Here is a 15,321-nt window from a genome sequence, read left to right as displayed (position 1 = left end):
GAATGTGTTTGTCTTAGGGCTGCCTTTTTGTTTTTTCTTTTTCTTGTCTTTTTCTTTTCTTTTTCTTTTCTTTTTTTTTTAAATAGGGCTGCCTAATTCTGAAGCCCGGAAGGGTCCTCTACATGGATGGTTAGTCTCTTAAACTTTCTATTGATCCTAAAATGGATTGTTGGGTGCCCTGTTCCATGCCTCTGCACTAACTCACCAGCTCTTGTTAGGGGAAAAAAAGGCGGAGGGGATATTTGGGTTTTGTTTTAGGGGTTTGTTTGGAGGGTTTGGGGGGGTTGTTTTTGCCTTTGAAAATTCCCAGGAGAAGAACATCCATTGCTCTAAGCAATCTTTGCCCATGCTTTTGTGCCCCCCACCCCCTTCTCTCAATCCCTCCTTTCCCTCCTCATATCCCTACCACTCTTTGCCCATTTGCCAACTTAGCCCAGAAGTCCTCTCCCTCCCCTTCTGGTTCCTCTCTCCCCTCCCCACCTGGACAGGAGATGGGAATGGTTCTACTAGCAGATGCCTGCGGCCTTAGACTCAAGAAACCTGCACTCTTGTCTCTTGTCACCTGGCTTTGGCACCCATCCCATGGTCCCAGCTCCCTCTGAATAAAAAGAACTCTACATTCTATTGAAGTCTTTAACAAGGCAGAGTTCACAGCCCCAATGGCTAAAATCCTCCAAATCAGTCCTTTCCATGAGCCAAGTGGGCGCTTCTCACAGTGGGATCTGGGCACCAGAGCTAAAACAAAACAGACCAACCCCCCATCCCCCAAAAACACCTCATTCCAGAGTCCCTTTGTTGGGCTAAACAAAGATTTAGGGGCCAGGCTCTACGCCTGGGCAGAAACCCAAAGGTAGAGGGGCCCTGTCTGAGGGAGCTCACAGTCTGGCTTCTCACTGAACTTTTTCTCACTAAACTTCTGGAGCACACCTGGTCATTGGCCAGCAGCATGAAGCCACCTTCCTGCCCCAGCCTCCAACAGAAGTGACAATTCTGGTTCCTTGCAGAGTCACAAAGGTCCTGAATAGTAAGGCTCCTTAGACATCCCGGTATCAGAGATGGAAACTGAGGCCCGGAAAGGTCCTGAGTAGGTCACCTTGCTGGTGGCTGTGTCAGGCCTGGGCCTGTTTCCTATTCCCCCACAGCACCTTGTTTCCCTGACATTCCTTTGAGCTGATGAGCCAGGCAGAATCCATGACAGCTGGCTGCTTCTGGGCTTGGCTTCATTGTTCCCTTCCCTTGGGACTTATCCAGATAAACTTCCCAGCATGCTGAGAGGCTCACCTCCCAACTTGGAAAGACAGTTAGTTCTCTGTGAGGAGCAGAGCCAAAGAAACTCAGTCAGGTTAGCACTGATAGGGTCAAGCTCTCAATGCAATTGCCTCCTGACCCTGCAGCCAGAGCCCTCAAATGCCTACAGACCCGAACTATGCTTGAGAGCATGGATTTTGGGCTCTTGAAAGTCATCCAGTGCAGGATTTTCAAGCTAGTGGTTCCAAACCATTAATTGGTGGCAAAATCTAATTTTTTAAAGGCAAAGGAAGAGTAGAAATATCAGGGTATAACATAGTTGTGGTAGGCAGACTCTCAGAGGACCCCTCCCAGTGACTTCACATAATCACCTCAAGTATGGAAAGGACCTGTGACTATGATGGGCCATCACTCCCAAGATTATGATAGTTATGCAGCAAAGGAAGGGATTTTGCAGAAGTAATTAGGGCCCATAATCAGCTGGCTTTGAGGTAATCTAAAGAGAGATTATCCTGGATAGACCTTACCTAATCAGGTTAACTCTTCAAAAGAGAGGTCCTCCTGTGGGCTTTGCAGAAGAACCAAGCTGCCATGAATTCTAGTGCTGTAAGGGAATGACCTCTGCCAACAACCGTGGGAGCTTGGAAGAGAACCCAAGCTTCGGATGGATGGCTGTCCCAGCGGGCACCTTGACTGTGGCCTTGTGAGACCTTGAGCAGAGCACCCAGCTACACTGTGCCTGCCCTTGACCCATGAAAACAGAGATTACAAATATATGTTGTTTAAGCCACTAAGTTTGTGGTCATTTATAACACAACAATAGAAAACTAATACAATACTCCAACAGTAAAGATGAGTATTATTGACTTTTTTTTTGGTCGTGTACATAGATACATAAGTATTAAACCATGGTGTAAAATCCATGTTTGTTTTGAGAAGCGGTTAAAACTTTGAAAGCTACTAATGTAGTTGGAGAGTGATTCATCCAACATTAGGCAGCCATTTCTGGGAGAATCAAAACTGGAATCCAAGTATCTCTGGCCAAGGCACCCTCCCTCATACCACCCTGCTTAATGATGTTAGGAAACATTAATTCCTTTTTTTTTTTTTTTTTTTTTTTGAGAGGAGAGAAGAGTGGAAATGAGATGGTTTACCCTGGTCAGGTCAGGTCCTTCTGAGTCAGGATATTGCCACCTCATGACTTTCTTCTTTTGTCAGAGTAACTATTCCCCCCACCTCGAGGTCCATCTCACTGTATGATATTACTATGGGTTAAGTGCTTTGCAGAAATGATCTTGGTTAATTCATACACCAGGTAAACGAAGTAGACATTAATCCTTCTATTTTCCAGATAACAAAAGGGAAGCTCAGAGAGGTTAATCAAAGCATACCCGAAGACACAGAGCTGGGAATTGGTAAACCCAGGATTCCAACCCATGCCTGAGCCCTTCACCAGACTTCTGACACCAAATGTGTGGGTTTCCCACAACAAGCAGTTCTCCAGTTCTCTGAGGACACCAACTGGGTGTCTTGTAATTTAATTCAATTCTGACACTAACCCGGTTAAGGATTCAGGCCCATAAGACATACCCACACTTCAGATGCAAATCACAAGGAATGGGTCCCTAAGTGACTTACATTTCTGTCTAACTTGGCAATACATCAGAGGTTCTCACAACCCTTTCCTTGTGTTCAGTAATTTGCTGTAACAGCTCATAAAATACAGGGAAACACTGTAAGTGCTATTAATGATTGATTATGACGGATATAAATGAATAACCAGATAAGAAGTACAAAGAGTGAGGTCCAGATCCATCCTGAGTGCGATATCCTCCTGGCACGTGGGTATACTCACCAACCTGGAATCTCTCTGAACCCCTTCATTTAGAGTTTTTGTGGTTTCATGAAATAGGCAAGCTTGGTTACATCATTGACCTTTGGTGGATAACTCCATTTCCAGTCCCTCTGCTTACTAGAGGTCACAGGCGGGGCTGAAAATTCAGACCCTCTGATCACAGGGTCAGCTTCTCAGCCAAGCAGCCTCTGCTTTCCAGGAGTCACCCCATTAGGATCACTCAGTTGTGGTTGGATGGGGACTCCCCTGTCACACCTATCACTCAGGGAATGACAAAGCTTTTTAGGAGCTCTGACCAAGCAACTGGGGACTGAGTCCCCAGTGCGTGTGTGTGTGGGGGGGGGTGGTGGTGTATAAACTCCAAAGTCAGAGAGACAAGTGGCGGTGAAATAAGAAAAGGATTAACTTCAGTGAGGCCAACACTGGGGAAACAGCAGGCTAGAGTCTCAAAGATGGTCTCCAAAGTGCTACGAATACTTCCAGGTTCATATGAGGAAAATGTGGGACAAAAGTCAATGGGTATGTGCAGGTGGGCAGTGAAGGTCAGGTTGATCCCTGTCTCAGGGTCAGCCACCAGGGTCTTGCTGGTTCGGTGCAGTCCTTACTGCTTAAGAGGGTAGTTTAGGTTCCCAACAAGGGATGCTTTGTCTGCAGGGACTTTGCCTGAGTTGAGAGAAAAGCTTGAAAGAAGAACTTGATCCTTAGAAAGTACAGACTGCGGTCGAAATGGCGGCAGTCCACTTTCAATCTCACGTTATCGCAGCCCTTAGCAACTGAGTGCCCGGCTCCCCATAGACAGTCTCTCTCACAGACATTTAGTTGGCTCAGGCTTTGTGTCTGGGAAATGTCCTGGGTTTTGAGAGAAGCTCCTTATAGGTAGTAACACATAGCTCACATTTATTGAGCCTTTACTCTATGCTGAGCACTGCGAAAGGCACTTCACATTCACTATCTCATTAAATCTTCACAACATTATGAAAGTAAATACTGCAATCTACAGATAGCAAAACTGAAACTCGGAGATGGCATCAAGAAATAACTTACTTGGGTTTATACTAGGAATGCAAGGATAATTCACTATTAAATAGTCCATTAATATAAGTCACCGTTTGAATGGGTCTAATGAGAAAAAACATGTGATTTCACCTAAATGATAAGAAAGCTTTTGGCGAAATTTAAAAAAAAAAAAAAGTGCAACCACCTTGGAAAACAGTGGCAATTCCTCAAAAGGCTAAACATAGGATCCGATAACTCCACTCTTGGTGTAAAGGTTTGAGAAATCAAAACATCTGCCCACACAAACACTTGTAAAAAGATGTCCACAGACACGTCATTCACAATAGCCCAAAGGTAGATGCAGTGCAAATGCCCACCTACAGATGACTGGATAAAACACATTGTGAAGTCACCGTGCAGTGGCTCGTTGTTAGTATCTAAAAAGGAATGAAGTTCTGATTCGTGCTACAATATGGATGAACCCGGAAAACATGAAGAAGCCAGAAGCCAGTCCAAAAAGACTACATATTGTTATGATTCCACTTAGGTGAAAAATCCAGAATAGACCCATTCATACAGACCGAAAAGAGATCAGCAGTTGTCTGAGGCCAGAACAGGGATGAGGGCTGCCACAGGAATGAGGAATGACTCCTGATGAATATCAGGTTTCTTTCTGGGATGTTAAAAATACTCTAAAATTCTATGGTGGCAATGCTTGTACAACTCTGTGATTGTACTGAAAACCACAGAGCTGTATGAACTTTAAAGAGGTGAATTTTATCATATATGAAATCTATCTAAAACTTTTATAATGAGAGGAGGGGCACCTGATTGGCTCAGTCAGGAGAACACACCCCTCTTGATCTTGGGGTAGTGAGTTTGAGCCCCATATTGGGTGGAGAGATTACCTTAAAAAAGAGAGAGAGTCAGAAAGAGAAAAAGGAAGAAAAGAAAAAGCAACCTAGCTATCCTGCTGGGAAGTCCAAATGGAGATGCCACATGGAGATAAGAACCCCTGGAAATACACGCAAAAGGAGAGAGGCCCTGCCTTCTCAGCTCCCAGATGAAGTCTTGAAACAAGTCCAGCCCCAGCCCCCAAGCACTGCACCCATGCAGAAGCCAAGCAAGATTAGCAGAAGAACTGCCCTGCTGAGCCAGATCTACACACAGAGCTATGGAAGCTAATAAAACAAATCTCACTGTAAGCCACTATACTTGGGGATAGTTTGTTCTACATGGATAGATCACCAAAACAGGCATTTGGGAAAAGATACCATGGACTCCACATGGGTCAGAGATCTAAATGCAAAACCTGAAACAAACATGTTACTAGAAGAACATATGTGTAAAGCCTTCTACAACCTGTGTATGGGGAAAACCTGTGTTTCAAAATGCAGATACAATAAAGTAAAAAACTGATACACTTAATTACTTTAAAAAATTTAAGTTTTCGCAGGGCAAAAACTCCATTCACAAGATCAAAAATTCAAAGGACAGATTTGGAAAACAGATTTACCACATAATACCACAGATTAAGGACCCAGACCTCTTAATCTATAAATTTTTATATTAATAAAAATTAAATTTTTATTTAATTTTTTTCAGTTGCAGGAAAAGGATCAAAAATCCCCCAGAAGAATGGGTAAAAGACACGAGCAGAAAATTAACAACGACAATAAAAATTGACCCTGAAACAGGAAGAGATGTACGACCTCACTCATAATAAGAGAGATGCAAATGAAAACCATACGAAGATAGCATTTCTCATTCATCAGATGCGCAAATATTCAAACGCTTGACAATACACTGGGGAAATGGGCTAGTGGGAATACCAAATGGAGAGGAATTTGGCAAATATCTAACAAACCCAGAGCCAGTCAACCTTTGACACAGTCATCCCACTTCTAGGAGTTTATCCTAAAGGTACACATCCAACAATTTAAAAAATATGCATGTACTAGGTTGTTCATGCAACATTATTTGTCATTTCCAAAAAATATGTTAATACCTTAAATCCCCAAACATGAAAGATTAATTAAATAAATGATGACATTTGGTTGAAACACTGTTAACAACAACAATAAAAAAAATGTAGAAAATCTCTATGAACTGATTTCCAGAATATAGTAAATGAAAAATGCTAAGTGCAAATAATTATACTTTTTTTAACAACAGATTTTATTTTTTTATTAGAAAGAGAGAGAGAGCAAGCATGAGAGGGATGGAGTGATGGAGGGAGAAGGAGAAGCAGGCTCCCCAAGCAGGCTCCCCGCTGAGCAGAGCAGGGAGACTGACTTGGGCTTTGATCCCTGGACCCTGGAATCATGACCCAAGCGGAAGGCAGACACTTACCAACTGAGCCACCCAGGTGCCCCAGTGCAAACAATTATAAATAATACACTTTAGTATAAGAGATAAAAGGGAATAAGAAAACATAAGTATCTGCCAAATCTTGAAAAGCAAAAAGGAAAAAGCCACACACTCATACTAAAGATAAATCAGAAAACCGTGAGTGGAATATTTACAAGGGGGTGGAGGGTGCCTGGGGTAAAGAAAGAGGGGTGCATGGGTGCTGTTCTGGGTTTGCCTTTGTGTACAGTTTCAATTCTTGGGAAACATATGAAAGTTCTACAAGCTAAATAGAGGACAGAAGGAAGAAACACAAAAGAGCAAACAGACCCAAACACACCTGTTATTATCTCTGGGTTCCAAACCCACCCTTTCACACTCTGCCCTGGAAGCCTGGAGCCTGGAGCGAAGGCTCTGCACATGGCAAGTCCACTTTGCCTGCTGCCTCTGGGTGGGGGACTGCCAGCCAGGGAGGGGGCTGTGGGGCTGGAGAAGGGAGAAGGTCTCCTTCCCTCCTGCTTTGTCTTGGGGCTGCGATTCCCGATCCCCCCCCCCCCCCCCCCGGGGTATCTCACTCCAGCCACTGCCCCTCCCTGGCTGCAAGTCTTTCTCTTAGCAGCAGCAAAATGCTTTACAGTGTGACAGTTTTTCCAACAGTCTTACTTCAGCAGTTCAACAACACCGGCTGCAACCAGCGCCAACCCCTCTCAGAGCTCTGGTTTCCAACCCTAAGGGCTCCTTCCCCCGGAACCCCAGAAACCAACCCTTAAGTAGCACCTTTTCCTCAGAGGAGGTCTGAGTCTCGACTCCACGGTTCCCTTCTGAGTTTCTAAGTTTTAAAAATTCAAACTACTTCCTCTTATTCTTTCAACCTTGAGTGGTTATCTCAGAGGAATGAAATTTTGAGTGGTTTTTGCTTAGCGCTTTTCTGGAAGTTCTTAACGTTTAAGCAATGAACGTGTGCCACCTTTATAAAAAGAAAAGGGATGATGCCCTATCCTTGTGTGCTCCTCTTATTTGCTGACACTTCACGGTGCCTCAGAACAATACAGAGGCCATGGGTGAAACGGATGATAACTGAGCTCCCCTGGGTGTTGGCCAAGTTCTGCCCCTCCTCATCCGAACAGGCCTATTGAATTCTGACAGGCTCCCTGCCTTCCCTTCCCCTAACAGAAGATTATCTGAAGACTTTTCCTTGTTCTCTAAGCAAATGATATCAGCCCAGAAAAACATTTCTCTCAGAAGCTTTTCCAGAAGATTATAACAAAGCTGAGTCTCCTGAAGTAGTGTGAGTCAAGAAGCCAGGACAAAGAAGAGAACCTGCTGGGTTCCACTGGGGCGGGGGACGGGGAGGGATGGGGTGGGGGGGGTGGTTTAGCAGAATTGTGCCCTGGGTTCCTCCCCATTCTCTCTTCCAGTACAAGCTAAGGGCAGGGGGCCAGACAAGACAGCCCTTCTGCCAATGGGACTCACGGCTGCCTGCCCCCAATGCATACTTCCCCACAAAACAAAATAAAATAAAATAAAACAAAACACATAAAAAAATCAGATCCAGGGGCACCTGGGTGGCTCAGTGGGTTAAGCCTCTGTCTTCAGCTCAGGTCATGATCTCAGGGTCCTGGGATCAAGCCTAATATCAGGCTCTCTGCTCAGCAGACAGCCTGCTTCCCTCTCTTTCTCTGCCTGCCTCTTTGCCTAGTTGTGATCTCTCTCTCTCTCTCTTTCTCTTAAATAAATAAATAAAATCTCTAAAAAAAAAAAAAAAAAAAAAAGAAAGAAAAAATCCGATCCTCAGAATCCAGACCAGGAACTCTGGAGACATGGTATTTTCTGGCAAGCAACCTGATGGCTAATAGATAACAGGTTATCCAGGAAATAATTAGGAGCCCTCGCCCATGCGGATCAGTTGCAAACACTGACCTCTGTCATTCAGCATATGGCCCTAAAAGTAAAGAACTCTTTCTTCTTTCACTTCCCCAACGTGGGAAAACGTCCGGGCTCTCTCCGTTCTTGTAAACCTGACAAATTAACAAGTACAGAATCTCCGATAGGCACTTAAACCTGGTGAAGCCTGGAGGGGCCTCTCCCTGAGCCCGCCAGGGAGAGAGAGGGGTGGGTGAGGAGGTTTCTGTCTTCAGGTGGGAGGCCGGCACCAGCTTCCTGCTTCGCCATTTTCCTCCTGTGTCTTCAATCTTCTCACCCTCTCCCCCCACACTACTGCCCCTGCCCTGCTCCTTCCTGCTCCTTCCAAAGTCCACACCCAGCGGCCCAGGGCAATCTTCCCAGTCTTTCGAGATTCAGCACACTGCATTCCCTACTCCCTTCCCCCAGACACCGTTGTAAGGAGGGAGCAAGATTCAGAAATAAAAGCCTGGTTTGTGTTTAAGGACTCCATGTGGGCTCACTGCTCATAGATTATTTTGTGTTACATCATTGTTGCTTTTAATAATGGTTTCCAAAATTGATTCCTCTTCAAACCTTCTTTATGGTTCTCTCCAGCAAGATGTACAGAATTTGAAAGTAAACAGAAATGCAATGACAGACTGAGGCTTTCTCACTTTCTCCTAAGTAGATGGCGAGAGCCAATAAGCCTCTTCTTATATATCATCTCAAATCACCCTTTCTCCTTGCTGTCTTTGGACGCAGCTCATGTTTTTCTCTCATAAAGCCAAGAGTATTAACAGTAACTACCAATGTTGTGAGCACTGGCGTATGCTGGCTGCACTAAGCTCTTTGTGTGCTTTGCCCGCTTAACTGTTTCCATAGTCCTGTTTTATATCCCCATTTTACAGGTGACAGAACAGAGGCCTGGAGAGATTAAATAACGTTATTTCAAAAAAGGAAACGAGTAGAAACCACAAGGATTTTGAGATTCAAATCTGCGTCCGATTCCAAAGGCCCATCCTCTGTCACCTACATCATTCTACCTCCTTCAGGGAGGCGGCAAGTCAGAGTCGTGGATCCTGGGAGTTGGGAGGAAGGGGATGGTGATGTGTAGAAAGGACAGGATTCAGAGCCTGTGGCCAATGTCACAGCCTCCAAAATCGCCTGTCAGGCTCAGGGTCTGCCCAGGGCCCCACAAGCACCCTCTCTTTCGGACCTCACCACAAACCCATGAGTCAGACATAATTTTTCACCAGACCCTCCCCCACACACACATACAACGTATGCATAAGATTTAAACTGAGGGAAGAGTGATGAGTTCAAGGTCACTCAGCAGGTAAGAGGACTGGAATTGTGGTTTCTGGATTCAGACTTCGAATTCCCCCACCTACTTGCGTCTTACTGTACCCTCTGTCTCTCAGCAACACTGGAGTTGGGCCTCCCTCTCACACAAGAGAGGAACGGTGCCAGGCAACCCGGCTCTTGGCTTACTTGGTGTTCAGTAGTTTGAAAAGCACAGTGAGGAGATACAAGTGTGGCTTCTAGAACCAAACTGCCTGAGTCAGAGTCCCAGTTCTGTCACGTCCACGTTATGTGGCCTTGCGCCGCTCAGTGTGTCTATTTCCTCATCTAGAAAATGAGACAGAATGACAGCAGCCACTTCTACGATGGCGGAGAGCGAGGCGGCAGAAACTGCTCGGGATCCTGAAGGAAACTCTCAACAACCACAAGGCATTATGGTCACATAACAATTTCTATCCGATAGCTAGGTTTATGCAGAAGCTACTATTTCAGTTAGTATAACTGACATTTTCCTGCCAAAGATAAGTCCTCATGGCTTTTCTGCCTCAGCTCCAGTAGCTCTCCCTGAAAGCAGACTCTGGGGCAAAGATTCGGGTTGCAAGTAGTTATCGTGGTGAACCCAGAAAGCTCGGTGAGAGAACTGGGAACAGGGAAGGGAGGCAAGGCTGTTCGTGAGCAGGCTACCCCGGTAAGAGAAGGGCTGGATCCCACGGGGACTCTCTGAGAGATGGGAACACACCTCAGAATGGTCCTTGGGGACCTGCACACCCATCCTCCATGGGGGAAGGGTTGTTCCTGGAGCATTCATCCCGCTAACCTCAGACAAGCAAACGCCAGGGTCCAGAGAGCCCCCACAGGCAGCAGCGGGAACAGGAAGTGCTGGGAAACAGGTTGCAGGTGACCCTGGGGAAAGCCAAGGGCATAGAGGTGGGGCTCAGCAGCACAATCTCCCAATGTTGCTCATGTACACTCTAGGTGTATTTTCTTTTTCCTTAGAAACGCTTGCCAATAGCCCCATTGTTTGCTCTGGATCTATTTTTAATGAGAAAAAATTTCCTCTTTGAACTCTAAGTGCCTGCTTAGGACTGTCCTGAGAAATTCTAGAGAGATAAAGCCCCCTCAAAGTATCCATAAATCATGAGAGTCCCCTGCATGTTTGCGCCTTGGTGGCCTCTAGTTTACAAAATTTAAAAAATACGTTTTGCATATATGATCTCATTTAGTCCTCACAGTCAGCCCATGAGGTGGAGAAAAGTCTGCCAAAGCACCCCAGAGTTTTCGATCCTTTTACAAGGGATTGGAAACAGTTTAGTGATTCCTGCTGGGAGATGATTCCTAGGACCTGAGTGAAGTTTTGCAGCATGTCTGGACAGTCCCTAGTGGACTGAAAAAGACCTGTGCCAGCCATTTTACTCAGGTTTGGAAACTTTAAGAATATTGATGCTTTGGGAATAATAAAACAATTCAGTTACTTTGTTCATTTTTCTCAACAAACACATGGAACGATATCTTAAAATAGAAATTTCTGCCAAGGCCTGAAGATGACAGAGATCATATTCCAAAATGAGGTGCCAGACCTCCATGCGGGCTCGGGAAGGCAGGCAGGCAAGCAGGCAGAGGAAACCAGTTGTGTGACCGTTGTGCTCCTCATTCGTGGTGATAAAATGGCTAAGCGTTTGGAGGTAAGAAAAGGCAGCAGCAGGAACATTTTTGTTCATTTTCGATGTACTTTGGGGATTTCTGAACATTTTCGATGTACTTTGAGCCCCAGTATCATCCATGAGAGAGAAAAGGGAGTATAGGACCCTTGTCACAAGTTTAGGTAAAAGGGATCCAACATGTCCACTGAGAGATTTAGGAAACACAGTACAAAAGTGTCCAATTCCCACCTGGGAAATCCGAAGGACCAGGGATGGGCTGACTGTGTCTTTGTGGAGTAAAAAGAAGGTCAGTGACAGTTTGTGCTCTCAAAATTGGTCACAACAATGATTAAGGATGTGGCCAGATAGCAGCCTCACCCAAATTAGGGTTGGCAGCAAAAGGGATAAGAATATACCACCCTAAAATATACCACTTTGACATGTGGATTATTTTGAGCTGAAGGCAATTAAGAAACAGTGCACATAAGAGGAACTCTGTGCCCTCTCTTTCTTTGTCAAAGCAAGGCATACATTTCCTTTGATGCTTTGCCCCCTTCCCTCTCTTTCATAATGGCTAAGAGCACTGACTTCAACTTACATAAGAAGCCTTGCAAAAATTACTTTTTTAATTTTTTATTTTTTTATTAACATATAATGTATTATTAGCCCCAGGGGTACAGGTCTGTGAATCGCCAGGTTTGCACACTTCACAGCACTCACCATAGCGCAAAAATAATTCTTACCTTCCATTTGTTTCCCCTGTGTATTTATTTCCACGATTTACCACGCCTAGGAGCCCAGCCCCCCCCCCCTTTTAACTTGTCTTGTCTCTTTATAATTTATCACTGTGAAAATGGTATATAAGACACCCCCAATGCTTTGGGGGATTTCCACTCCTTTTTGTGTGAGCCCTACCCCCACCCCGCCCAACAGACAAACATAGACCTTCTCTCCTTTTAATCTGTCCCTGGTCATTTTAATTTGCAGGCTCCAGTCACTGAATATAAAAGGGTAGAGGAAGTCCCATCTTCATCTGCAGTAGTGAAAGACTGTCCTAGATCTGTCCAAGAGGGTTGCAGGGAGGGACAAACAGACCTCAGAGAGCAGCCTGAGTTATCACCACATTCGCAAAGGCTGAAGAAAGAGTGAGTGGCTAGAATACAGAATATTTGTCCTATGAAGCAAACTTCAGGAAAGAGATCTCAGCAATTGAGACTGAAGGTCATCCAAAAGAGCCTCAGAGAGTCAGCCTTCAAACAACTGCCAAGTGCAACGAAAGCAGGTGATAAATCCATGCCAAGACCAGTCATGTAAAAACTTCCCTGCTCCCCTCACTTCTTCTCCGTTCTAGAACTCTAGCTCTGAAAGAGTCAGGACTCATAGTTAGCAAGCTGGCGAAGGCGGAGGAAAATCATAAGCAGCTGACCATATACCCATCCCCTTAGCCCCTTTGTCCCCACCTTTCAATAATCTTGATGTGGGACAGGGCAGGAAGCTTAGATTTTAAAGCAAGAATATTTCAACTACTAAATTCCAGCTCTATGTTTCCAAGTGACTAGACGATTGTTGGTATTAATAAGCATGACTAGAAAATCACGGGGCTTGCCCTAAATTTTGTCTGGGGCAGAAGAAAGCTCATTTCCCTGAATGGACAAGAAAAGACAGTGGGAGACCAAAACAAATTTGCTTTGATTCCACTCCATGAGTCACGTTTTCAGAATTGGGAGATTTCCTAGCGCCCAAGGAAAGAGTGGGTGGTTGTTGATGAGTTGGACTCTGGTTCAGAAGCCCAGAGAACATCACTGGAGAGGTGACACCCACAAAGTAAATAGAGCAGCGCCCGCAGCCACTGTGGAGCTATGATCAAGGATTATCCATTGTCCCCACCCGATTTAGAAACCCATCCTGACCAGAGATTACAAATGCTGACAGCCACCACTGCTCCCATCACTGCAAGACCACGGAAGCAGATGACTTCTCCTGCCAGCCACGGAGCAGTAACTCCGCTGTATGTGCCCCCAGATGCTGCCCAACGATGACTCTATTAAGAGCTGGAAAGCCTGGGCATGAACAGATTGGATAATGGCTGTGAATATTAGAGTGAGCAAAATTTTTCGGGAGACCTTTTGAACTTACAGTCTCTCAGCTCCAAACCTGCCCCTCTGGGCTCCTCCTTGTGAGGCCCAGACTCTGCAAACCAGGCTCCATGGTAACTCTTCTATGGGAAGAGTTAGAGGGAGGGGGCCGAGCTGGAGAACATGTTCTATCATATGTGCTACCTGTGGGGTTCCTGTCCCTTCATTGTCACTCTAGTGTCCCCTCTCCGCCTGGGCAGTGGCAGTTCTCCCTCGCAGTGTCACCTGCACACAGTATGCAGTTTTCCCAACGCTTACCCTGAGCCTCCTCACGCTCCCCGCTCCCAGGAGACACCAGGTCCCTGTGGGCCCCTCTCCAGCTCAGAGATGCCAGCTCAGCCCAGCAGTGCCTCCTTCTCGAAGTGTGTGTTTCAGGTTTCTAAGTTTTTAATAATCCCCACCTCTCCCCACGCCTGGCCCCATGGGGAGTGCCTGCTTCCCGCAGGTGCTACCTCTGTGACACCCTCATGCGCTGGTTTTGCCTTTTCAGTCACCAAGTTAACAGCTCGGTTCTTAGTTCACAATTTTTATACTACCTTCTCTGTTCAAGTAACTGATGCAGTTTCCTTCTCCTGGCCAGTCCCCGACTGGTACGCCCCTCAGTGAAAAATGGAGAATTGGAGTACCTCAGGGGACTCCCTGGGGGTAAAGAATCAGCGAAGGGAAGATTTTAAGAGTAGTTTTGTAACCTTTCTTGAATCGTGGAGCTGTCCCAGAGACATGAAAACAATGGGCTTTCTCCTCAGAAACTGTAACTATCTATCAGAATATCCCCCGACCTTCAACCCTGGAATGCAATTCTGCACCCACTTCCAGGGGTTGGTGGACCCTAAGGCCCGGATGAATAATTCCTGTGGTCGAATGCTGGCCAGGGTGGGGCTCCATCTCGGAGAAAATCTCGTTGGCTCTCATCTAAGCCTAAGAAAAGTCGAACAAAAGGACTGTCGGTACGGGGTTGCCAAGGAGCTGTCCTAGATTTTCAAACTCCCTGAATTTGAGATAAATATCCTGACTGTGGACCTGCCAACGGTCCTGAATTCCTAGTTGCTCTGGCATCTGAAGCCTTAAAAATGCATCTTATTCAGCAACAACTATTTTACTCATGGGGACCCAGCCAACAAGAATGAGGGCTTCTGAAGCAGAGCACTGTTTTGGGGGGTCTCCTCCCAAGAGGCCCCTGGCTGACCCTGGCCAGGTCCCAGTTGCTCTCAGTCCCTCAGTGGCTGCCTAGAGAGTAGCCCTCCCGGAGAGAAAGGCACATCGCCATCTCCTGGCTGGTGCTATTATCGCATGCCAATTTTCCAACAAGCAATTCTCCGGGCCCAGTTTCTGAGCAAGCATAAGAAATTCTCTTTTGTTGTGAGTTAGTTATCTGGATGTGTTCAGTGAAGGATTATGCTTTAGAGGAGAGAATGCAGAGTTTGAGAGAAGTTACTACCTCTGGACCTCAATTTTTCCATCTCTAAGGCAAGGCCACTCTCTGAATGCAGAAGAGTCTACTGCTGATTTTCCTTTCTCCATTAAACTGCCCTGTTGAGCTTTTAGAAGGCAGCACCAGAGAATGAAAGAGGGTCCTTCCCCGCATCACTTACACGGTTAGATAGCCACCATCTATCTCCACAGAGCTGTCTGACGTATATTTGCTTTCTTAGCTGAAGGTTGATCTTTTAACTTACTTAGACATTGCTCAGGATACAGATGGATTTTTTTTTCTCTGTTAATTAAAAACAGGTTTATTGCTTTATTCATTCAATCTGTAAAATGAGTCATTCATCCAACAATTTTTTTTTATTGAATGCCTACTGTGTGCCAGGCAGTTTGGGGGCACAAGGAATATCACAGTAAACAAAACAAACAAAAATTCCTACAGCTTCTCATTTACTGGAGAAGACAGACAAGAAATAAAGTGTGT

At 45.5% G+C, this 15,321-nt stretch overlaps 1 long non-coding RNA gene across 1 annotated transcript in view; it reads right to left on the bottom strand.

Moving 5' to 3' along the window:
- LOC131836697 (uncharacterized) overlaps nt 1-13,768 on the bottom strand; it is a 40,258-nt gene extending 26,490 nt beyond the window's left edge. Inside the window, exon 1 of the long non-coding RNA XR_009355720.1 lies at nt 13,668-13,768. This is a non-coding gene — a long non-coding RNA (uncharacterized LOC131836697). The remainder of the gene's footprint in view (nt 1-13,667) is intronic.
- Nucleotides 13,769-15,321: the final 1,553 nt, after the last annotated feature.

The sequence above is a fragment of the Mustela lutreola genome, chromosome 7 (assembly GCF_030435805.1).
Source record: "Mustela lutreola isolate mMusLut2 chromosome 7, mMusLut2.pri, whole genome shotgun sequence".
NCBI classification, from domain to species: Eukaryota; Metazoa; Chordata; class Mammalia; order Carnivora; family Mustelidae; genus Mustela; species Mustela lutreola.
The sequence above is the reverse complement of the archived record's forward strand: the minus strand, read 5'-3'. Positions and strand labels throughout refer to the sequence as shown.